Source organism: Megachile rotundata, chromosome 5 (genome assembly GCF_050947335.1).
Source record: "Megachile rotundata isolate GNS110a chromosome 5, iyMegRotu1, whole genome shotgun sequence".
Lineage (NCBI taxonomy): Eukaryota > Metazoa > Arthropoda > Insecta > Hymenoptera > Megachilidae > Megachile > Megachile rotundata.
Window position 1 is genome coordinate 14,120,300 of NC_134987.1, and position 25,739 is coordinate 14,146,038.

Below are 25,739 nucleotides of genomic sequence, written 5' to 3' on the forward strand. Positions count from 1 at the left end.
TGGACAGAACATGAAACTGTAGTGTAAAATTTATAATGTAATGAAAAAATGTAACCTTTGCTAAGAAGAAGTAAAATGGAATCACATATTAAAAAGACACATTAAAAAATTTATCACATATTACAAAATTTATTAAGCAAGCACAAATGTCATCAGTTAAATTTCTTTAAATTGAACGCAATATGTTTCTTTATTAAATTAAATTTAATTAGTTGATTAAATAATAGGTGACGAATTAATTTTTGAACGAATATTGTGTTTATGTTCTATTCTTCATTCATATATTTTTTATTTCTCATAAATTGATCAAACATTTATTGAATCTATTTTTAACCTAATTGTCTATATTTTTGGTTTTTTATTTGGTCAAGAATAAAATAAAAAAAGTAGCAGTAAATTATTGATGTTAGGGAATTTTAATTTTGATAGCATGTGTGAAAAAGTTGAGATGTACTGTTTGCAATACGTGAATTAGCATGAAGAATTCATTACCCACAAAGTGAGTGTTCAAGTAGAAATATGACACAGAGTGCTTAATAAGACACGCATCTTCGTTTAGCACTAATGAGTTTTTGAATTTGTCTCGACATGCAATCAACTTTTGACAGTTTTTTGTAACCTGAGGATGTTTGACCATTTGACTTATTTAAAACACTACTTGTCTTTACTTTGAATTAGTTTTTTAACAAGATATAATTCTAACATTAATTTAAATTATTACACAAAAATTGAACAAATTATTTTTGTAGTTTTCTGAAACGTCAGTGATGAATTGTTATAAGGAAATTTTTTATAGCGATATGATGACCAATTTTGATAACAGACCATTTAAATTTAGCAACAAAATTGTTAGCAACAAACAGTTTTGTTGCTAATCTATAATTACAGAATATGTTCACAAAATATTTGATAAGAGAAAGTAAAAAGTAATTTTTGTAGAACAAGACAGTTTTGTGAAATGTCAATAAATATTAGGAAAACAATAAATTAAATTGCAGAATAATAGAAAACATTTCGTTCAATATTATTTTTTTTTTTAATGACGGAAAGTGCCAACAAAAAATGGCTAAGAATCTAACAATTTTCTTATGGAAATATAGAAAAAACAAAATAACGAAATATACAAAACACTAAAAATACAATGTGTAATGGTACACGTCTTCGATAAGTAAAGTATATTATATTGCATGAAGTATACCGTAATAGTTTCGAATTATTTCGCAATATATTAACAGTGGAAATAAACGACGTGTTTACTAATATACAGTTGGTACGCCTCCTGGATTAATACAGCTTTTATTGATAATTGACGCAAAGAAAGGGAATCGAAATACCTAAGATTTCTAAACGCTGTTGATCATCGATAACTTAGTATCCACTCGAGATTAAGTTTCCGATTAACGATAGTATTATCGATAGTAATTAGCGTGAAGTAAACAATAACTATCGGAAACTTTGATTTGCTTTCAACAAATCAACGCACTAATAAATCCGCCATTTCTAAGTAAATATACTGATGGATCAAAATCCATATGAATGAAATTTCAGATTTACCTTCGTTTTCTTTTTTGGTGGCACGTGCATTATTGCAACGTATCATTATTTGCAAGCAACGAAACCTTGCAATGCTCACACGATAACGATTACGAACATTCTTTTATGTGCCTTTCACTGATGTCATAATTATATAGCGAAAACTAGTAATTGACTTCAGTATTTAGGTCCAAATTATCAGTAAAATGGAAAGTATAAGCACGAAAAATTTATCGCTAAATGAGTCAATTTCTCAAAACCGTTTATATACTTCGCTACTTTAGTACAGAAAGACAGTCTATCTGAAAGTGCACTATACAGGTATTATTAATATTTTAACTACATTTCTTCTTCTAAAACGTTCTTTCAAGATGTTTTTTAGCAAGTAATCACAGATTTTAAAACTTTATTGAATACATATGTCTCCAGAATAATTATTTTCAAGAAGATGTACAAAATTTTTAAATTAACAAAAAGAAAACACAATTAACTTAATAGTATTAAGTATTACAACTATATTCATTTACATATTTATATATATTTGCAGTACATATTCACGGAATTATAAAATATTACATAATGGATAAAAGACATCAAACAAATGTAGCGCTCCTCAAATATTCAATGTTAAATAAATTGACTTAGCAAGTTAACGTCAATGTCCAATATATTATAACAATAATTAACATTAACAATTCACAGAAAAATTCACGTACACTGAAAAAATTATTTAAATACTTTTAAACATACTTTAAATTAATTCCCATGTGTCCAATAATCACTTATCTTACTCTCAGGCTCATTTACTTTCGGTTTAATTGACATCATCCAATAATCATTACATAAGTAATGAAACGTTCGTAAGAGTATAAATTATGATATCATTAAAGGAGCAAAATCGCGATCAACTGTTCCACCTTTTCCCTACTGTTTCGTCCCGAAATTTCGCTGAAGATCATTGCCTAACTTTAGCTCGAGGCGCCACGTTCGGAAACCAGTAATGAAACTTTCGCGGCAACGAAATAACTGCGTGATATTCATTACGGTTATTCGCTCGTTACACGCTTGGTACGTCTGTAAATTTAATAATTACGGAAATAAATAAGCATGCGGTTGGCGTAATTTGTCCGATCGTACGCAAACTGCACAGGAATCGAAATACGAACCTTTTACGATAAGTAATTGAGCTACCGCTTATTTTACTTTGCACGAATACTTTCCAATCAACCTGTTTAACGTGCAATATGCTTTATCATGGAGTGACAAATATTTTATGGGTGTAATTATGGTATGCAATGGGTGTATTGCACCGTTATGGACGAAATATTTGTTTCAGTGAGTGTACATTGGTTACACGTGTATACATTGGTTAAGAGAGGAGTGTGGAAATTATGAAGAACGGTGATTGTTTTTTTGGTGATTGTTAATGTTGCAGTTTGAGATAATTTAGGTTCGTGGAGAAAGTTGTGTAGTTTTGTTGGAATTTGGGACATTGGTGTGATCGAATTTTAGAATTTTGGGATTTTGAGATATTGGGACTTTGGATTTTTGGATTTTTGGATTTTAGGATTTTTGGGATTTTGGGATTTTGGGATTTTGGGATTTTGGGGATTTGGGGATTTGGGGATTTGGGGATTTTGAGATTTTGGGATTTTAGGATTTTGGGGATTTGGGGATTTGGGGATTTGGGAATTTGGGAATTTGGGGATTTGGGGATTTGGGGATTTTAGGATTTTGGGGATTTTGGAGATTTTGGGGATTTTGGGGATTTTGGGGATTTTGGGGATTTTGGGGATTTTGGGATATTGCAATTTTGGTATCGTGAGATTTGAGGATTCCAAGATTTAGGAATTTTAGATTTTAGGAATATGGGAAGTGGAGTATTTGGGGAATTGGGGTATTTGGGGAATTGGAGTATTTGGGGAATTGGGGTATTTGGGGAATTGGGCTATTTGGGGAATTGGGGTATTTGGGGAATTGGGCTATTTGGGGAATTGGGGTATTAGGGAAATTGGGGTATTTAGGGAATTGGGGTATTTGAGAAATTGGGGTATTTGGGGAATTGGGACTCAGTGAATTCGGCAATTGGGGAATTGGAGAATTAGGGAATTGGTGAATTGTGGAATTAGGAGACTTGGAAAATGGGTGAATGGGGCAATGGGGAAATAAGTTGATTTGCGAATTTGGGAATTGGAGAATGGGGGAATTAGAGAAATGGGGAATTGGGCAGTGGGAGAATGAATTAATTTAGTAATTTAAGGATTTTGCAATTTGAACATTTGGGAATTGGAGATTTGGGAAGTTAGTGAATTGGGGAGGTGTGGAAGTTTGGGGACTTAATAATTTTGCAATTATGCAACTGTGCAATTTTTCAATTTTACAATTGCACAATTTTGCAACTTCACATTTGTGCAATTTTGGAATTTTAGAATGTTGAAACTGAAAATTATTTTAATTTGATACTGCAAATTTTGAGCAATTTAGGAATTTCAGTATTAATATACTGTTTTCGAAAACATCTCTCAATCGACAAGTATTAACAAATTCTAATATAAACAGTTCAATATACTAGTAACATCAATTCAATAAATTATAAATCACCTGCTTCTGAAATTGCTTTTTAATAACGTCACTAATTGATATATTCTGATGACCGTATAAAAAAATTCATTCTATCGCGAAGGAAAGTTTGCGATCAATAAATGGAGCGGAAGTCTTGATCGGGAATTGTCTTCCGTCGTCGTTTTTACACCCCTCGGCTATTTCCGAATTTGGATCACTAATATTCCACGTTTCATTTAGTTATCCAATAATTTTAATTATGCCTGATTAATTTTTATTAATACTCTGTTTCATTAATACAATTTTAATAATAAAATAATAAATCTTACAAAATCTATACTTTCTTAATAATTTTAGTTTATTATTTTCATTTAAAATTTCCTTTTTACCTTACAAAATTTTGATGACATTAGAATCCTCTATACAATTATTAATAGAATTTAAAGTTGTTTTAATAATATTTAAAATTCTGCAATTGTCATAATGAATTGGTGAAACGTCAGATAAAATGTCTATTACTTTTTCTATATTATAGTAATTATTTAAAGAAAGTTTATTGAATTTATTAAAATAATTATAATTTTTAAGTTAATACTTTTCATGAGATATATTATGTACTTTATTATTGATTACTATAAATTATATTTTGACAAAATAATATTTAAACAACTCGACGTCTGATAACCGACTTTCTACTCTTTTATTATTTCATTACCTCGTAACGAAATTGAGCGAATTATCTTTTATATATCGAACGATTCGATTCACTTTCATACTGTATGTATAACTCGCCCTTCAGGATCTACACTATTCCACAATATCATGGTTGTTAAAATACATACTTATTTTATCTCTCTCAAATTACTCGATGTCGAAAGTTTATGTAAGAATATAAATGTTTCTTCATCAAATATTGTGTCTTCGCTCGTATTATCTTAATTTTGTACAATTTTCTGTTTGCCTTAGATCCACACAATTTGTTACACTTATTCTATACAAACTCTCAAGTTTGCACGGTTCTTACACAGTACCTTAGAAATGCACATACACGTCTATAAATTACTTACTTATCAAGAACAAGGAATTTACATAACTACTGGAACGAATGTGAAATCGTCGCAATTCATTATGAAAGTGACATCTTCGTCATCGATTATTTCACTTTAACCTATTACATATTTGTTAAATAATTACTTGTAAAACAGCTACATAATTTATAACATAGTAGAGAACACTTAAAATTCTCATTTTTTAGAAAGATATTAAATATTTCTTAAATTTATCGTTAATTTTAAAAGAAATATTACTTGTGTTATAACGTAGAACATTATTTGTAAAATTCTTAAAACCTTCCATATTTCAAAAGCTATAAAATTTTTCCTAATTATGTAATTACTCATAAGAAAACATTACTTGTAACATAACCTAAAACATTTGAAATCCTCAATGATTCAAAACCTACCACATCTTGGTTAAATAATTATTAGCACGAAAAAAATATAATTTACAACCTAACCTAAAATTCTTAAAACCTTCAATATTTCAAAAGCTATCAAATATTTCTTTAATATGTAAGTATTCATAAGAGAACATTACTTGTAACATAACCTAAAACATTTGAAATCCTCAATGATTCAAAACCTACCACATCTTTGTTAAATAATTATTAGCAAGGAAGAAATATAATTTATAACATAACCTAGAATGTTTAAAACCTTCAATATTTCAAAAGCTATCAAATATTTCTTAAATATGTAAGTATTCATAAGAGGACATTACTTGTAACATAACCTAAAACCCTCGACGTTTCGAAATCTATCACTTCTTTTTTAAATAATAATTCGCAAAGAAGCAATATAGTTTTTAATACAATTTTGAACACTTAAAATCAACCTTTCGAAACCTATCACACTTCTCTTCTGTGTGTGTGGCTACGTATGTATGTATGTGTGCGTGAATACGTATGAGTGTAAATATGCGTGGGTACGTATGTGTGTATGTGCATGATAGTGTGTGTGATTACTAAATATAAATTACCAATAAATTACCAACTCTATTAATAACCACTCCTAAACCAACAAAACAATTTATAAAACAACCCAAAATACTTAAAACCCTCAAAATTTTGTCATCCATCATTAAACTCATAATCCAAATATTCAAAAATCCTTTCGATTACAATTCACCAATCGAAAGCATTCAAAAATTCTTCCAGTAACTCGATTGTTCCAAAAATACAAGTGTCGCAACTGCAACCAGTCCCTAAATAGATACTTGTTCTCCCAGCTTTGTGCATAAAGTGGTAAAAAGGATCGAAAGATAAAAAAGTGGTGCACATATAACTCCTTCAAAAGAGGATGTGCTTTTGCGTTTGTAAACGAGAGAGATGAATCCACCTACATGTTTTGATACTTTGAAGTAGCATGCAGTATGTGCGCGCTCACAATCAATGTATTCCTCGTGTGTCCTTCAACTTGACACATTCAATTTTGTTCCATGTTACACATGCTTTGCTGGGAAAAAGAAAGCGTAGCTGGAGAACAAGCTGACAAGAAATAATCGACGGTCTCGCAATTCCTTTAAAACTTTGTTCGCGGTGATACGTCGAAACAGTTTGACGAGGGAGATGAACGATTTTTTCTTTTTTGTGAGGATTTTTATGATTACACAGAGTTTGCGTTGTATATGAGTTTGCCTTTGAGAAAATATCAGGTGTGAGGGGGTGGTTTTGTAAGTGCGATGTTGAAGGTTTTTTTTGGTGAGAAGTGGGGGAGGCAGTCTGGATTTAATTTTGGTTTTGAAGGATTATGTACATAGGTGTATTTGAGAATTTGATTTATAAATCGATGTTTTACAAATTGGCAAATTTTGAAATTTTCTGCCTTCAATTTATAAATTCCTGTATTCCTACATACCTAAATTGTCAAATTCCCAATTTCCCAAACTTACAAATTTCTAAATCCCCAAATTCGTAAATTCCCAAACTTCTAAATTTACAAACTCCTAACTTTCCCAATTCCCACATTTTCCAATTCCCACATTTCCTATTTTCCATATTCTCCAATTCCCACATTCCCCAATTCCCACATTCCCCAACTCCCACATTCCCCAATTCCCACATTCCCCAATTCCCACATTCCCCAATTCCCACATTCCCCAATTCCCACATTCCCCAATTCCCACATTCCCCAACTCCCGCATTCTCCAATTCTCACATTCCCCAATTCCCACATTCCCGAACTCCCACATTCCCCAATTCCCACATTCCCCAAATTTTCAAATTCCCAAATTCTCAAATTCCCAAATTCCCAAATTCCCAAATTCCCAAATTTCCAAATTTTCAAATCCCTAAGTCCTCAAATCCCCATATCCCCACATCCTCAAATTGCCAAATCATCACATTCCCAAATCCCCAAATCCCAAAATTCTCAAATCTCCAAATTCCCAATTTTTCAAATCCTTATATTTTTTCCTCAGTTTCTTAATTTCCCAAGTTTCTAAATCTTTAAATTCCCATCTGTCACTCTCTCCTCCAAAAATCCCAACTCTACAAATCCCAAATTTCCAAACTCACAACCTTCAAAACCTCAAATCCCAAATTTCCAAGATCTCCAAAATTCATAAATTACAAATTTTTCCCATTCTCCACAGAACTCTATGACGAAAAAAAAACATTCTTACTCATTTCTCATATGGAAAATGACTATGTATACACCTAGTTCATACGTATTGCTTTGATTAAAAATGGCCTTCATCAGCTATGAACAAACACACATGCATAAATCGTACACATCTACGAACTATAATCGATATTATCAAGTAGCTTTCAAAAAGCTGTTATAGAGATTAGATCACAAAACAGTGAAATGATAGAGACCAGACATTTAAAAATGAGCGTTGATATTGATTCGAAGTTAAAGCACAAACTATCGTAAGAGGTAAACGGTGAATGATATAATTATTAAAAGAATTCTGCTTCTGTGAATCATTTTATAATCGAATTCTCTTAGCACGTTGATTGTCACGTTATTTCCATGTGAGTAATGATTGAATATTTCTTGGACATTGTACGTAGGTATTTTTCTGGGAATATGGTAAAATAAATAATAAATAAATTGTAAACGTTGTGATTCATATTGTTCATATCAATTTTATTTTATAATCCATTTTGTGTAGTACATAATAGTTTTTCTGTAGATATGTTGTAAATTACATACGTATATCAATTTGTAATTTATACATATGTTACATATAATATGTACATATAATGTATTATTCTATATTTTTATTAATATTACTCATTCCATAATATTATTCATGACATACATTTATGTATTATGCACGTTATACATAATATATATTATTCTGTAATTTATATTTTTATTTCGTACATAATAGCTTTTTGTACATATGTGGTACGTAACATATATGAGTTTGTAATTTATATGTTACACATAATATATACATATAGTATATTATTCTATATTTTTATTAAAATTATTCATTCTGCAATGTTATTCATGACACACATTTATGTATTATGCATATTATACATAATATATATTATTCTATAATTTCTATATGATTCATGATATATGACATTTTGTAACACCTTGTACAAAAGACCCATGATGTTTGATAATGTTCTCTTCACGATAACATAGATTAGAGTTATTAGATTTGAAATAAGATGAAAGATTAATCTTTTAATTTCTTAAATGATGTTTGTCAAAGAGGTACCTGTAAGAAAACATAAAGTGGAAAATTTGGATACTTGAAAATTTTAAGACTTAGAAACTTACAAAGTTAGAGTATTTAAATACTCCGAAATTCAGATATTTGTTAATTTAGATGTTGGAAGATTTATGAACTTAAAACCCTAAAAACTTGAAAAGTTAGAATTTTCGAAATGTGAAAATGGTGGAGGTATGTTTCAAGTTTACAGGTACTCTGTGAGTTTCTGACGTACTCTAATTGTAAAAGAAGGTTTCATACATTCATAATTGTGTGTTGCAACTTTCTGACTGTATACTGTCGCAAAGTGTTGCAAATAGTCGTCTTATTAATGTAACAACGGATTCTGTCAAATCTAATTAACTAATAAAAAAGGTTCGAGTTATTACCTGAAGAAATATTTGATATCTGTTGCTATATTCGTATCGAAATGTTATAAAAATAATAAATAAAGTTTATTCAAAATAACAGTGCTACCTAATACACTATTCAACAGCTTTACTTTAACAGTTCTATGTTAACGTGTATCTTAACATTAGTCACAGTGCAATTATTAATCCATTAGCACCAAACCGAAAATATATATTAAAACTTTTTCTATATGTCACAAAGTAACGGTCAAACTGACAAGCGTGGAACAGAGAACATAAAATCAAATGAAGTCTACTGAAATGATTACAATGGACGTTAATGGATTAACAATAGTATTTGATGTGAAAACACTGTTCGAAACAGCAATATTTCAAAGTAAACGTTATTCGTTCCATTGTAAAATATTCATTGTAAGGTCGTGTTAGTTAAAAATATTCTAGACTTTGAAAGAACAAAATAATTAATTTTTGTAAATGATGAAAATTGTGATTTAAATCATTCCTGAAGAATACAAATTATGAGAGAATTTGAAGAATTTTATAAAAGACTTTTATTGACTTGAAACTCAGTGATTCATTTCATAAATTATTTTTAAGCAACTTCCTACCACTAGTAAACAAATAATTCTATATTCTACTGTTATTAAAAAAATTAACCCCCAAACTACAAAATTTTCCACTAAATGAGTCTCCATTTTATACAACACTTTACAAGAAAACTACTCATAAAGTTGTCCATCATTTTGATATATCCAAGTGGCACCAACTTTCCTCGAAGTCTTTCTAACATTTTTGAATACTTAATTTCGTCGCGTGTCGAATTTACATTTAAAATGAAACAGGAAAATTAAAAAAAACTGCAGAAAGCAACAGCACAGGTGTGTTTCGGTTACTAAAGAAACTTGGGAAAGTTGTCGAGCATAATTCTTCCGTGTTTCCGTTTGGGTGATTAAGGTAAATGATCCTGTTATCAAACATATTAAAAATATATATGAAAACGCAACATATTTTAAAAACTAATCGTTCTTTATTTTACAAAATATTCTTACACTAAATATTAACGATCTCTATTTTTACATAAATCAATTCTTACTTGTAACACTTTACAAAAAAATCAGTAACGAAAATTTTGTTTAGGAAAAAATGTGTCACGTGTTTGTCATCTTTTATTATCACAATTTTTTGTAGTAGTATAATTAATAAAATTTTTAGTTAAACACCCAACATTTTCCCGTTAATCACATGTCACATATTCGCCCGAACAAATTGCACCGCAATTTTATTTTTCAAAATTAATGACTTTATGTATGTATACATTCAGTTATTAAAAAATTTGATTATGTCAGTTAATAAGCACTTTAGCAGAGTTCTCTAAATAATAAAATAAAATATTTTTAAACTCGACGTTTTGACGTTTCAAATATTCAGTTTTATATGCAATTTTTCATGAAACGAACGGTCAGTAATGGTCGGTGGGTACATTTACCTTATCTGAAATTCTGAGTACAATTATAATTGGCAACTGGATTGACGTGGCCTGGTTGACACGGGAACCGATACACATGGCTTCCGTGCTCGTTGTTAGGTCAGTTTTACCTTCGGGATAAGAAAAAAGTGAAAGGCCCGTTAATCGAATCTGGTTCGGATTCGTATCGTGAGCATGGAGCCATTTTGACGCGCTCGGCTGTCTTTTCGACGTGGATCCAAGGTGAAAGGTGGACTTTCGATTCGTATAATCATCATTTTTATTCTGTCTATAGTTACGTGAATTTATCTTGCGTTACTGAGTTATTTAATAGGTAATAATCAAATTATTATTCTGTTTATTTTTTTTTATTGAGTGATGTACCTGAGGGAATTTTGTGTGTTACATGTTTGGGATCTTTTTGGATCTTCTATCTGGAAATATATCTCATATCTATCTTATACCTACAATTTTATAGCTGGGAATTTAGAAGATACTTTACTATTTATTTTATAGAGCACAATTGTGTAAAATATGAAATTTGTCTTTTTCAGATGTTGATCTTCTAAATTAACAAGTCTTTGTACTCGTTAATTTAGGAATTTATAAATTTGTAAATTTTCAAATGTTTAATGTGTCAAACACCAGGTTTTTAAGTTTTCGAATTTACATATCTATAAATCTTTTAAATTATATTTTCAAACTACAAAATGCCTAAAGTTTCAAATCTCTAAATGTTCCATTTCTAAATTATTAAATTTCCAAAGTTCTAAAAGTCTCTAAAATCCCTAAAATTTCTAAATCTCTAAATATCTTTCGTTCTAAGTTATGAAATGTTTAATATAAAAATTTTCAAAGTTCTAAAAATCCCCAAAATTCATGAAATTTCTCAAATTTCCAAAATTCCTCAAGAACCTAAAATTCCTAAAAGTTCTAAAATTTCAAAAATTCTGAAATTTCCAAGTTACGAATCTTCTAAAACCCCAAATCTCAAAGATACAAATTTTCAAATTTCGAAACGTGAAAATTCTTCCACGCGAAACAATAGCAGTGATTTATCGCAATAGACACAAGATTTGAGTAAATAGCGATAAAACGATGTGCACTCGCCGTTGGGATTAAGGTAAAGTCATCAGTGGCATAATGCAAGCTCAATGAATTCGATAAGTTATCGAACGTTGATAAGTCAGTCGCTTCTTCCGGTATCGTAAAGTTTATTACTGCGTAAAAGCAAAACAGCAACTCTCGTTTTCCCCGAAGAAATTACGGTGCACCGTGAAGTACAGAGACCTATTTCAGGTGTTAATGAACTATTGATCGAAACTCGGTTCACTCACAGAACTTGAAGTTCAACAGAAAACTCTAAATAAATGTTGAATTACGAACTGATCGTTAATCAAATATTTAACTGTTTGTTTTGTAATTTAGTAGTATGGTGTATCATTTTTATTATTCATAATTTAAGCTTGCAGATATAATATATACATATATACATTACATAGTTGATGTTCGTTTGAACAAAATTAATATTTACTGATGCGAAGGAATTGTATTATATTCATTTTATTATTGCACCGTGCATTGTATTTATACACAAACACACACACTCATATATTCATTCATTTATTCATTCATACATATGTACATACAAGTGTACTGTACATGCACTCATTCATGCATCCATACATATCTACGTACATTAATTCATATATCTATACATATGAATATACATTCATTCACATATCCAAACATATGTACATACACTCATTCACATATCCAGACATATGAACATACAGTTATTCATATATCCACACATATGGACATAGATTCATTCACGCATCCAAACATATGTACATACATTCATTCACACAATCATACATATGTACATACACTTATTCATACATTCACACATATTAACATACATTTACTCACATATCCAGACATATGTACATGCACTCATTCATACATTCACACATATTAACATACATTCATTCACATATCCAGACATATGTACATACACTCATTTATGCATCCATACATACGTACATACATTTATTCACATATCCAGACATATGTACATACACTCATTCATACATTCATACATATGTACATACATTCATTCACACATCCAGACATATGTACATACACTCATTCATGCATTCACACATATTAACATACATTCACTCACATATCCAGACATATGTACATACACTCATTCGTGCATCCATACATATGTACACACATTCATTCACATATCCAGACATATGTACATACATTCATTCATACATTCATACATCCATACATATGTGCATACGTACATTCATACATACATTCATACATTTCTACATATGAACATACATTCATTTGCACATCTACACACATGTACATACACTCATTCATACATTCACACATCACACACGCATATGTATACATACAAGTAACTACACAAAATTAAATATAAAAAAAATTAATACCAAAGAAAAATAATTTTACAAAAAAATAAATGAAAAATAATTCAAGATTTGTAGTAGTACAATATATCATTTTTTGAATTACTGAAAATGCCTCAATATGTCAAAACTTGTGTACAATATTTATTTACATGGGTAGTAAAAGACAAATGATCTGAATGACTGCTTTTAATACGAAAATATTGATCTTCGGAGATATTGCAGATATGCGATATCAGGGGCGTTCTTGATAAGACGATGCTATCACATGCACGTAGCGTTGGATGATAATAGCAAATCTGATAAGAGTAGAAACAAGGTTCTCCAATATGATTTTCCGTTACTAGAGATGTAAACTGGTGATTAATATTCAATCAAGAAACTTATGTCAACCAAGGAAATTCATGATTCAAGTAAATATTTACACATGTGATTGATTCCGGATGAGCAGTCGATATTTCACCTGAAAGAAAAACACAAGATAATGAAACTTAATGTTCATATTTTATACAAGAATGACAAGTTAAATATCTCGTAATATTGTAAGATTGTAAAATTGTAAGATTGTAAAATTGTAAAATTGTAAAATTGTAAAATTGTAAAATTGTAAAATTGTAAAATTGTAAGTTTTCCAAATCTGTAAATTTGGAATTTTAAACAACTCATCATTTACAACTTCGAACTTGAAAAACCTGTTAATCTACAAATCTATAAATTTACGATTTCAAAAATATAAAAACTTGAGAGTTTATAGATATATAGATTCAAAAATTCAGCAACCTGTAGCTTTAGAGTCGCATAAACATAAGAACCCTCAACATCCATTCTATCCAAATAAATTGTGGTCTGAACAAACATATTTTATTTCCGCGCTTCAGCTACAAATATCAGAGCAGTGAATCCAGAAAGGAAGAAGGTTATTTGATGTTATAGTGGCAATACGATGGCGTATAAAATGAACCTTTGTAAGGGCTGACGATGGCTGCTCGTTCGACGACGAATCGCGCCATCAGCTTCAGTTTGCCGCCTGTACACTGCATTTTACAACTGTTCATCGAAACGCGACAATTGAATCGCGAATTTCACGTTTTCCCTTCACTACCCTCTTTTTTTCATGGATTCGCATTTTTGTCTGTCGTTTTTTCCTGCTCGAAAACGTCGGCTTTCGAGCTCGAAATTTTACGATCGAACGAGCCTCGGGGATGAACGCACGGAACTCGATGAACCTTGATACTCTATGGGAATTTTAGAAACACCATTCGAAAGAGCTTCAGCACTGTTAGCGGTACATTTTAACTTTTCATGGCAATGCGACGAATAAAATCACGAAGTAATTTGAGAGGAGGGTAGTTGATTTAGAATATTTATTCCAGTGAAATTTTTATTTCTTATTGGTAGTTTATTTTCAGAGGAAAATTGCGTTTGAGGCATATTTAGTCATATGAAATGGTAGCTGTTTTTAAATATTCTGAGTAAAAATGTAAGTTTGAGCGGAAGTTTAAAATTAAACTTGTAAGATGTGGTGTTGAGTTAAAATATTTGACAGTTCTCTTCAAGTTTTGCTTAAGAAAATGGTGATCAAAGGTGGATGATGTTTGAGGCACATTTAATCATATGTGATAAAATGGTAGTTGTTTTTAAATATTTTGAGTAAAAATACAAGTTTGAGTGGAAGTTTAAAATTAGACTTGTAAGTTAATGTAGTGTTAAGTTAATATATTTTGCAGTTCTCTTCAAGTTTTTTGTTAGTAAAATGATGATAAAGTATATCAATTTATGTGACTTTTGGGGAATATATTTTTTAATAAAATTCTATTTAGAATTTATATTCTATTAAATTTAGTGGACGTTGTTAGAAATTGTCTGTATTTCTGTTAAGCTTGATAGGAAATTATGTATCATAATGTACGACGATTCTAAATTAGGTTTCTGTTTATTTAACCCCTAACCTATAATTTTCAGCAGTCGCGTCAATCAGAGCTAACCTCTACACAGCTAACCTATAACATTAAACGAAGAAAGTTGAAATATATATTTTGAATGAGATTTTTAATTTATTTTTAATTTAATCTTCAAATCTACAAATTATTAACATTGATCTCAAAACTTAATCGTAGTGCAAATACGTTCGACCTGTAATGTACATCACATATGTACATCACATAAGTGACTCAATATCACAAATCAAAGAATTAATAACAAAAAATATAGCTCTAATATTATTTTCTTAAAAAGACTGACATATATCATAAAAGTTAATGTCAATACATTTTGAAATTTTTTCATAATCAAAATAATTTTTATGAAGCTTGAAATAGTTATGGCCTATTATTCTGTTCTTTAGAAAGACGAAGTACAATTTGAAGTTTAGTTAGTAATCGAAACAGTTTCTACAGAGCTTAAAATTATTGTGGTTTCTCCTTCTGTTTGTTTAAATTATCTAACAGGAAAATCTCTGATTAACAGTTGTTCTCTGAGTAAGGAAAGTATTTAGTCGAAGTTGGAAGAACTTGAACGCGTCGCAAGAACTGTAATTGCATTCGAGTCTTTGAAAGAAACTTCGAGACTCTTGAAGAATTTGTAGGAAGTTTGAATGAACTATATGCGTGGAAACGGGGGCGAATAAGAAAATTCAAGAGAGTCCAATTTATATCGCACATTTTTGTAGCTTTGGTTTTACCTTATCGTTTACTGATTTGTGTGAATCACTCAGAAATAAATTTTCAAATTCTCAAATTTTTATATTTCTGCATTATTCAATTTTGAAATTTTTAACTTGATATTTCTAAGTGTGAAAACTATCAAACTTGAGAGCTGGCAAACTAGAAAACGAAAGAGCTCTGAGAACTAAAAAATTGGAAAGACTAGAAAATTTAAAGATTAGGAAGCTGAAACATTACAAGACTAAAAAATTAGAAAACCAGAAAACTAGAAAATTAGAAAACAAGGAAACTAGAAAACTAGAAAACTAGAAAACTAGAAAACTAGAAAACTAGAAAACTAGAAAACTAGAAAACTAGAAAACTAGAAATCTAGAAAACTAGAAAACTAAAAAATCCAAAAATTAGAAAAGTAGAAAACTAAAGAACTAAAAAACTAAAAAACGAAAAAACTAGAAAACTAAAAAATTAGAAAACCTAAATATTAAAATTGACCCACAACTGCAACACCTCCATCCACCATTGCATCAATACAAATAAACCATATTACACAATCAACAAGTCACATATAATCAATATTTTTACACATAATTTCGATCACAAAAATAAAAAATCACGCAATCAGCTAAATCTACAACCTTCATTCTGATCATTAAATAAATTGACTCGTACACAATCGAGAATTCTACAGTTCGGTAAATTGTTCTGATGAAATGATTTCGTTCGAGTACACAAGAGATGGATATTAAATGACCCGCAACAAAAAACGACAGGAAGCAACGAAGTGTTTCTTATGGAAGAAAATCGTTCTTTACGAACTGAAATGATGATTATTTCGCGTTTCGAAATAATGGATATGTAACATGTCCAGTTCGGAGAAATTAATTATCTCTTGAAGCTTATTTTTCATTTAAAAAATTATAGATACAATTATTTTACTTTAATTCTTAAAATAATTATTAAAAATGTAAAACCAAATTTAACGTAACCTATTTAAATTTAAACATACGAATAATTATTTCATTTATTATGATAATAATTAAATCACTGATATAAAATATAAAATATGAAATGTAAAATATAAAATATTTGTGTTGCATTAATGTATTAGATTGTAACATATAAAATGTCTCACACATTTATACATTTCGATATAATTATATATTTACTTTGAACAAACATAAAATTAATAATTGTGTATTACATTCGATACACAATAACCAAATTCCTTGAAACTTTTATATTCGTACCGTTCTTTAATTTATCGATTCATATTGTTCCGTGAGTCCAGAAATTTACGAAACTTGATAATCTATCGGATTTCTATAATTTTGGTTCAATTTCACCTGCTGAATTATACGAAACGATGCAATAACGTTCTGGAATCCGTTAAAATTCAAATTTTCCGTGAAAATTCGGGAAAGAACACGAACGCTGGAATGGATTCAGGTCGCTGAAGGATTTCCGATCGTGTTTAGCTAACTTTTCCAAGTTTTCGCGCGAAAGAAAACTGGAAGCAGATGAAACAGTTTTGCGGATATACAGGGTGTTCCATTTTCTATCATTTCTATTCAACCATGCAATTATTTATTGTGAGAAACATTTCAATTAATAATTCATCGCAGAATGTTACTGTAAATACAAATCTTGTCTGCTTGAAAATATTTTGTAAATATACAGGATGTTCCAAGAACTGTATTCACATTTCATATATCTAATCAAGTTATTGATCATCGATTAAGTTATTGACAAAAGGTAAAGGTAATTTTTCATGTATAAAAATTGTTTGCTTATGCTTGCAAATTACTGATCTAGCACTGACGAGTCAATGAACAGCACATTTATTTTGAGGCAACCTGTAACAAAAAAATATATCAAAATAAGTAAAAAAGTTCCATATAATAAGTTTGTAAAAAACATATCAAAATGTACATTCAAAAATAATTATGCACAAAATTGTATTACATAAAAATGCAAAATTATTTTAGATTAATTCCACATAATACTCAGGGGGTGAGATATAAAAAAAATCAATACTTCATAAGATACTTTGAATGAATATTTTTAATACAGTTTATCTGCTTCAATAATAAACTAAAATACAAATTTTTATCACAGAATATGAATTTTTCTACGGTATATCCAAACAACCATTTTCTACAAAATATTCTAAAAGACTGATCTAATTAATTTTGCAATAACTTCCACCACAAAACTATTCATTAATCCTCCTGAATCATATTTCTCACCATGTACAAAACAGTTCCACACAATTTTCCCTCGCACAATGTCGGATATCCGTAAAACAGAAATATGGAAGCATAAGCTCCGTCCTTGACCGCGAAGAAATTTCGGCAACGACCAACACTAAAAACAAATTACACGACCTGCTCTTCTACTCGACATTCAATATACGATTGCTTTTCTTACGAGACTCTTTCTTGCGGCTCATTTTTTTTTATACTCCCGTCATCATAGTCTCATGAATACTTTCACGACGTCACGTTCTCGAAAAATACACGCCAGAGGATCAGGGTAAAAAAAAACTTTTCACGTTTCCTTCGAAAGCGAGCGACGTTGATGAGCAACGATTCAACGTAACGACTGGCATTCCGTGCAAAATTACGCGATAAGAACGTGGGAATGAATCAAAGTGGAGTTCAGTTAACAGCAGGCGATGAGAGCCTCTAATTTACATCATTTGTTTCGATTTAACGCGCTGTCAACTTGTCAGCATGCCAGCTAGTCAAAGGAGCTGAGGGTTGTATCGACGTATCCTTCAAGAATGCGTAACTGATTTGATGAACTGATTTGCTTACCTCAATCTCTATTTAGATAATCACTGTATTAAGGCGGATTGGGTTTGTACATTAATTTTGTGTGATTCGCTCTTGTAAGGTCTCTGGTGAATATGGGCTAAATATCTCAATTTTAATCATTTAATTTCCAGATTATTACTCTTCAAGGTTTATTCGTTTGATAGTTTGGGACTTTCTTGGTTGGATACTTGAAAAGTGAGGATTTTCGAGGTTGAACATTTTTTACGATCATCAGGATGGGATGCATTTTAAGATCTTCAAGGTTGGATATTTTTTAGGACCATCAAGATTGGCATATCTTAAAACCATTAATATCTCAATTTTAATAATTTAGTATCCACATTATTACTTTTCAAGGTTTGTTCATTTGATAGTTTAGGATTTTCATGGTTTGATACTTGAAAGTGAAGATCTTCAAGCTTGAAGATTTTTTAGGATCATCAAGGTTTAATACTTTTTAAACTCTTCAAGGTTGGATATTTTCTAAGATCACCACAGTGCACATTTCTTAAGACCATCAAGGGTGGATGTTCTCTAAGATCATCAGGGTAGTATATTTTCTGAGATCATGAAGGTTGCATATGTTTGAAGATCATCAAGGAGGACATTTCTTAAGACCATTCACATTGGACATTTTTTAAGATCACCAAATCGCACATTTCTTAAGATCATCAAGGTTGGATGTTCTCTAAGATCATCAGGGTAGTATATTTTCTGAGATCATGAAGGTTGCATATGTTTGAAGATCATCAAGGAGGACATTTCTTAAGACCATTCACATTGGACATTTTTTAAGATCACCAAATCGCACATTTCTTAAGATCATCAAGGTTGGATGTTCTCTAAGATCATCAGGGTAGTATATTTTCTAAGATCATGAAGGTTGCATATGTTTGAAGTTCATCAAGGTGGACATTTCTTAAGACCATCCACATTGGACATTTTTTAAGATCACCAAAGTGAACATTTCTTAAGATCATCAAGGTTGAATGTTCTCTAAGATCATCAGGGTAGTATATTTTCTGAGATCATGAAGGTTGCAGATGTTTGAAGATCATCAAGGTGGACATTTCTTAAGACCATCCACATTGGACATTTTTTAAGATCATCAAAGTGAACATTTCTTAAGACCATCAAGGGTGGATATTCTCTAAGATCATCAGGGTAGTATATTTTTTAAGTTCATAAAGATTGCAGATTTTTGAAGTTCATCAAGGAGGACATTTCTTAAGACCATTCACATTGGACATTTTTTAAGATCATCAAAGTGAACATTTCTTAAGACCATCAAGGTTGGATGTTCTCTAAGATCATCAGGGTAGTATATTTTTTAAGTTCATGAAGATTGCAGATGTTTGAAGATCATCAAGGAGGACATTTCTTAAGACCATCCACATTGAACATTTTTTAAGATCATCAAAGTGAACATTTCTTAAGACCATTAAGGTTGGATGATCTCTAAAATTATCAGGATAAGATATTTTTTAAGATCACGAAAGTTACACATGTTTAAAGATCATCAAGGTTGGACAATTTTTAAGTTCATCAAAGAACATTTTTCAAAATCATCGAATGTGAGAAAAATTCAAGTTAATGATACAAAATTGTTTCAAAAAGTGAAAATTTTTTCAATCCATAAAAAGAAAATATAAATTTTAAAAAATAGTTAGAGTATGTTCTACCTTGATTTCTCATTCTCCAAATCTCGTACAATAACATAATATTGTTATTGCTTTCGTATCTCCTAAATATACAGAGCACACCTCTGAATATGAAATTAGTCAGTTAATTAATCGCGTCACTTCGGGCCTAGGTCAACTCATGTACAAAGCCGTCGCTACGTACGTAATTAGATATTCGGTTATCTTGTTTGCGTGATAAACCAGCAAACTTTCAAATTCTGAACAGCAACGTTGAAATTTTCTGACAAACCTATACGGTTATATTTAACGATTACATTCTCCAACGGTGTGAATGATAATGAGATATGTCGGGAACTAATGTAAGTATAGTGGGACGTTGTCACTCGAATGGTAATTAAGCATTTGTCGACTGTGACGAGGACTAATGACTTTTCCTGTTCTGTGATCGTTGAATGATGATAATGAAGTATGATGATTTGGAAATTTCAGAATTTAGGAATTTAGAGATGTAGATATTTAGAAATCTACAAATTGAAACGTTAAAAAATTTATAATCTAGAAACTTAATTTAAAAAACGCTAAATTTAACAATGTAGAGATCCAGAAATTTAGAAATGTAAAAATTTAACAATTTAGAATTTCAGGAATTAAAAAATCTAGAAGTTTAGCAATGTAGAAGTTTAGAAATTTAAAAAACTAGAAATTTAGCAATCTAGAAGTTCACAAATTTAGAAATGTAAAAATTTAACAATTCAGAATTCCAGAAAATCAAAAATCTAGAAATTTAGCAATGTAGAAATTTAGAAATTTAAAAAACTAGAAATTTAGCAATCTAGAAGTTCACAAATTTAGAAATGTAAAACTTTAACAATTTAGAATTCCAGAAATTAAAAAATCTAGAAATTTAGCAATATAGAGTTTCAGAAATTTAGAAACCTAGAAATTTAGAAGACTAGAAATCCAGAAACCCAGAAATCCAAAAATCTAAAAATCTAAAAATACAGAACTCTAGAAATTTATTAATTCGAAAATTGCAGAACTATGAAAGTTTGAAACTTGTGAAATATAAAAACTTAGAAATTTGAAAATTTGAGAATTTAAGAACATATGAAATTGTGCCCACTTATTTCAGAATTCGAGAATGTAATCTGCAAATTTGAGAATTTTTGAAACTTGATATTTCGTGATTCGCGAAAACAAAATTTCCCAGTATACAAATAAAATATAAATTTTATAAGTGAACATATCGTTCAATCATCAAATTAAATACAGTGCAATAATTCACTTAAACCGAACAACCTGTATAATTCATTTACAGTAAAAATAAATTGAATGTAACGTGAATTAATTTTTCCGTCGAAGAGTAATTGCATTACGGAATTATAGGCATTGTAGGATCAACGAATCACTCGACTAACTTTGAAATAAAATGGTTTGTCGAAAAGCGGATAATATTTATTTACAATTTAAAGTTATACGTCACGGTCGTTGGTGTGCCTTGGTTATTTTTAACGGGCTCATCGATGCGAAAGGGTTTTGCTCCAACTTATTGAGTAGATGTTGAATAGTTTCAGGCTCAGAAGCTCGAGGATAAATTTAGACGAAACCTAAAGCCTTACTAGGTCCTATAAAGTCAACTTTACGAGTGATCGATAAATTCTAGTGGTTTCAACACATATTGATAATAATTTAATATTTTTGATCGTAGAATATAGTAAATAAAGTTAAATAGAATTTTCGAACGAAATTTTAAAGTGAGTTTATCATTTAGTCGACTAATATAAATAGAATTTTCAAGCGTAAATTTGTAGTAAACTTTATGATCATCAAGATATGGTAAACATAAATAAAATTTTCGAGTAAAACTTTGAAGTAAACTTGCCTTTTATGTAATGAATAAATATTCATCAAATTTTTAAGTGAAAATTTCATGTGAAATTATCTTCAATATAATAAGCAAATATTTACAAAATTTTCAAGTAACAGTTTCAAGAAAATATGTCCTTAATATAGTGAACAAGTATAAATAAAATTATCAATCGAAATTTTGAAGTAAACTTGTCTTTTATGTGATAAATAAATACTCATCAAATTTTGAAGTGAAAAATTCAAGTAGAGTCATTTTGAATACAATAAGCAAATATTTACAGAATTTTCAAGTAACAATTTCAAGAAAATATGTCCTTAATATAGTGAACAAGTATAAATAAAATTATCAATCGAAATTTTGAAGTAAACTTGTCTTTTATGTGATAAATAAATACTCATCAAATTTTGAAGTGAAAAATTCAAGTAGAGTCATTTTGAATACAATAAGCAAATATTTACAGAATTTTCAAGTAACAATTTCAAGAAAATATGTCCTTAATATAGTGAACAAGTATAAATAAAATTATCAATCGAAATTTTGAAGTAAACTTGTCTTTTATGTGATAAATAAATACTCATCAAATTTTGAAGTGAAAAATTCAAGTAGAGTCATTTTGAATACAATAAGCAAATATTTACAGAATTTTCAAGTAACAATTTCAAGAAAATATGTCCTTAATATAGTGAACAAATATAAATAAAATTTGAAGTTAACTTATCTTTAATATAACAAACAAATTTAAATAAAATTTTCAAATGAAAATTTGAAGTAAACTTCCCTCGCCTAAAATAATCATTTGCAAGCAAATAACTGTTCATAATAGCTTAATAACAAAATTAGAGCTACCAATATTAAACATCAAATATTACTGAACAAATTGAGTTATGGTTACTTAAAGCGATAAGTAAATATTTAATATGTTCAATAAATTAATAAGTTGGTTTCAACTCTGCCGTGAACCAGGTCAACGCTCAATCGGAACACAATCAGTTTTTTAAATATTTAAGAACAGTTATGGAAGTTCATTAATTTTCTTCAAAATTTCCATCGCCTTAAAACAAGCATTTTAATTTATTATCGCACGAAATTCGAATGTTGTTAACTACAATATTTGAGCAGAGTTTGATAAATTATGTGGAGTCAGACACAAACTCGACCATTATTTCATTCAGAGAGTAAATAAAAAAGATGGACATTCTTCATTAATTAAATTGTCCTCGTTTGTGATCGATATTCTGCAATTAATCAGTATAAACTTCTTCAGTATAAACCATTAATCTTAATCAGCAACAATTGAATATTAAATATTATAAATATCACAATTTCTACGTTCACCAACGAATTTTCATAAACACAATATAAATAACAATCAGAATTTGTCATTCACTGTTTGATACTTTTGTCACAATGTTCGTCGATCCACATCAAAAGAAAGTGTACATCATAACACAATTAAAATATTACGGAATTATTCATAAACCTTATTCATACACAAATCAATATATAAAGTAATATTCTACTTTGTTCATAAAACGAAAGAAATCAGATAAAAATGTACAACAAATATAAAAATAAAGTATGAATGTAAAACGAAGCTTCGTCTGTCCAGATTACTCTTTTTGTTTACAAAGGACATCGATACGTTATCAAAGAGAATCGTGTCTGTTTAAAGAAGACAAAAAGTCTATATTACTTCACAAACGAACTGACTGATCATTATTTTCATTCTGTATACATATTTGCTATCACGAAAATATTACATCCAGTTTCCAATAAGCGTATCTCACATTTCCATCACGAGGGGATTAATTTACATCTGTGCGAGAAAAATCGAACTCCAACTTTTAAAGCCATATTTAAATCTGCGGCTTAACTAATTGGTTTAAACTTCAACAGAATTAATTTGAAGCTTAACGTTACAAATAAGGTAGAAAGCTTTATTTGAATATGGTCTGTATATCAATAACGAAACTTTGGCAACAACAGGTGGTTAAAAGAATTGGAGACGTTGGAAACTATGATGATACATTTGTTGAATGTTGTTTCTGTCGATAGTGGTGATTTTTTATTTGTGTTTGTACTTTTATTGGTTTTCTTTTTGAAAACCTTGTTATTTTCTAAAGGGTAGTATTATAGAGGGCGTCTCACAACTGTAGGTCCCTGAAGTGGGGGATAAATGTGATTCTAAATAAGATTTCCTTTTGCAGAAATGGGGTTTGAAGCTTCGTTTTTGAGTTATTAAGAAAAAGTAAGGGTTAAAAAATGGACCACTAAATTTTTCATCCATGAAAATTTATACAATTTTACTTCAGTAATTAATGATCACATAAGTGACAGCTAAATTTGTAAAATGTTCATACTTATTAAGTTATTAGAAGTATCTAAACATGACAATAATTGTTACCATAAACCCGTAGATAAACCTGCAATTACGATAATAACAACAATTTGAATTTAAAAGTGTTCTGAGTTGATAACATTCTGCTAGATTGTTTCGTGATTATTCAACTCTAGAATACATTGTGATTATTAAGGCAGATTAGTCGTAATCCCATCGCCGTAGTACCAATAAAGTTCTCATCGTTGCACAATTCAACGCAGATATGGCGCGAGAAGACGGATAAACTGCGCCAACGACATATTGATTAATAATCAAATTTACATTTCGATCGGAAATTTTACGCGAAAGTGGATTGCTTTGTAGATTCAATTCTGAGTAGGCGAAAGCTTTCCTCAGAAATTTTCTTAATAATTTTTGAAAAAAATTAAATTGGAATACTTGTCATGTAAATTCTAACGTATTTGCATTTTAAAGCATTTTGATGAGTTTGAACTCTGATACTTGCTAGTCGAAAAGTTTGATGAATTTTATTTTTGAGATCATTATTTGACATTGTTTATGTTCGAATATTAGGAGTAGTATATTAAAGATTTAGCTTAAAAATGTTTGTTACAATTGTATTAAATCGTGTGTGTGTTAAACCATGTGGCGAGTGTGAATCATCTTTCGAGTACAAAAAGATGATTTACACATTTAAAGATATACACACATAAAGATTTAAAACTTAATTAGATTTAAAATTACTTAATTAAGGATTTTAAAATATGAAACTAAAGATGTAAAAATGCATACATAAAAATTTACAGATACACGTTTCAAGATTTCAAGATAAAAATTTAATGATTTAAAAATATACATATGAAGCTAAATACCCATATGTGAAGATTTAAAGATTTATACTTAATAATGTGATACGTCTTTAAAGATTTAAAGATATATACCTAACGATGTGAAGATACTATTCTAGAAATAATATACAACTACTGTCACATAAAATGTTATCGTATAAACCCATAATTAATTAAGCTTGAGAGTTCAATATGGAATTAAAATTCCTTGCGAATTTTTGAGGTTATGTAAGAGAGTGTAACATATGTATTTGAAAAATATGAAAGAATGCCGTATATTCATAGCAAATACTCTGTAAATATGAGTATGGTCAATGAACAATGAAATCCAACACATCGTAAATTACATTTAACTGCGTTCGTTCATATGTTCACGTTGAAATACGATGAACGCTTTGTTAACATCGTTTCACCTGATATTTATGACTATAATGTTACAACTG

At 29.6% G+C, this 25,739-nt stretch overlaps 1 protein-coding gene across 9 annotated transcripts in view; it reads left to right on the forward strand.

The window, feature by feature from the left end:
- Positions 1-25,739, forward strand: part of LOC100881927 (dual specificity calcium/calmodulin-dependent 3',5'-cyclic nucleotide phosphodiesterase 1) — a 245,801-nt gene that overhangs the window by 172,633 nt on the left and 47,429 nt on the right. The window lies entirely within an intron of this gene.